Here is a 1,629-nt window from a genome sequence, read left to right as displayed (position 1 = left end):
GAAGTGAAGCAAAAATCCATTGTTTAAAATGACTACCCTCCTTATTATTCTTCACACACTCATATATCTTGAGAATCAAACGAGTTCCCGTGTATACTTTCAAGTGTCAAAATGTTTAAAATATTTTTATATTTTCACATATTTCAAATTCCAAAATTTATTATTATAAAACAAAATTTGAAACAATAGAACACTCAATAATGAAACTGGATTGGTATATAAAGAGTGTAACGTACAACATCGAATGACAATATTGAAAAATGTACATTTGTTACATTAAAAGCAAAACAATTGAGGCAGGGGTTACAATGTGGGGACGAGTATGTTTAATTTAAGTAGAGACATAACAAACGCTAGTCATTCTTGTAATTTAGGAATCCTAATAATCAGCTTCCAAGAACAATAATTGCCCCAGTTTGAAGTGTTTGATTTTTTTTATCCCTACCTTTTGCATGGGCCACTCTTCTAAGTTTCCAATCTATCGGGATGCTCTAATTTTTGCCTAGGTCGCCTTTTTAGGTTCTCAACCTAGCGAGCTCATCACCTTTTTTAAGCATAATATTTTTTGATTGCATCTGAATTTACTGGAAGTGGTTGGTCATCTCCATCCATTTCTGTGAGTATTAGAGCTCCTCCAGAAAAAGCTTTTTTCACAACATATGGTCCTTCGTAATTCGGGGTCCACTTTCCACGAAAATCTTTTTTTATGGGCAATATTTTCTTTAACACCAAATCCCCTTCTTGAAACTCTCGAGGACGGACTTTTTTCTCGTATACCTTTTTAAGTCTTTTTTGATATAGTTGGTCGTGACATAGAGTTATCATTCTTTTTTCTTCTATGAGATTTAATTGGTCAAATCGTGATTGAACTCACTCCGCCTCTTCCAATTTTGTTTCCATCAAGACTCTAATTGAGGGAATTTCAACTTCAATGGGAAGTACCGCTTCCATTCCATACACCAATGAGAAAGGAGTTGCCCCTGTTGAGGTACGAACTGAGGTTCTATAGCCATGTAATGCAAAGGGAAGCATTTCATGTTAATCCTTATATGTCTCCACCATCTTTTTTATGATCTTCTTGATATTCTTATTTGCTGCTTCTACAGCTTCATTCATTTTCGGACGATATGGCGAAGAATTATGGTGCTGAATTTTGAAACTATCACACAACTCTTTCATCATTTTGTTATTCAAATTAGTCGCGTTATCCTTGTTTGGTAAGCCATATCGACAAATCAATTCTCTTTTGATGAATTTGACAACCACACTTCTTGTCACATTGGCATAAGAAGTGGCTTCAACCCATTTTGTGAAGTAATCAATAGCTACCAAGATAAACCGATGACCATTTGAAGCTTTTGGCTCGATGAGTCCAATAACATCCATCCCCCACATTGAAAACGGCCATGGTGATGTTAAAACATTCAAAGAGGTAGGCGGTACATGTACTTTATCAACATATATTTGGCATTTTGTGACATTTCTTTACGTGACTAAAGCAGTCGGATTCCATGGTCAACCAATAGTAGCCAGCCCTTAAGATTTTTCTTGCCATTGTGGGCCATTTGCATGAGTTCCAAAAGAACCTTCGTGAACCTCTTGGATAATTTTCTCCGCTTCTACTTTATC

At 35.9% G+C, this 1,629-nt stretch overlaps 1 pseudogene; it reads right to left on the bottom strand.

Annotated features, from left to right (window-relative positions):
* Positions 1-549: 549 nt before the first annotated feature.
* The window catches only part of LOC140920680 (uncharacterized), a 7,772-nt pseudogene continuing 6,692 nt past the window's right edge, over positions 550-1,629 (bottom strand).

Source organism: Cicer arietinum, chromosome 6 (assembly GCF_000331145.2).
Source record: "Cicer arietinum cultivar CDC Frontier isolate Library 1 chromosome 6, Cicar.CDCFrontier_v2.0, whole genome shotgun sequence".
Lineage (NCBI taxonomy): Eukaryota > Viridiplantae > Streptophyta > Magnoliopsida > Fabales > Fabaceae > Cicer > Cicer arietinum.
The sequence above is the reverse complement of the archived record's forward strand: the minus strand, read 5'-3'. Positions and strand labels throughout refer to the sequence as shown.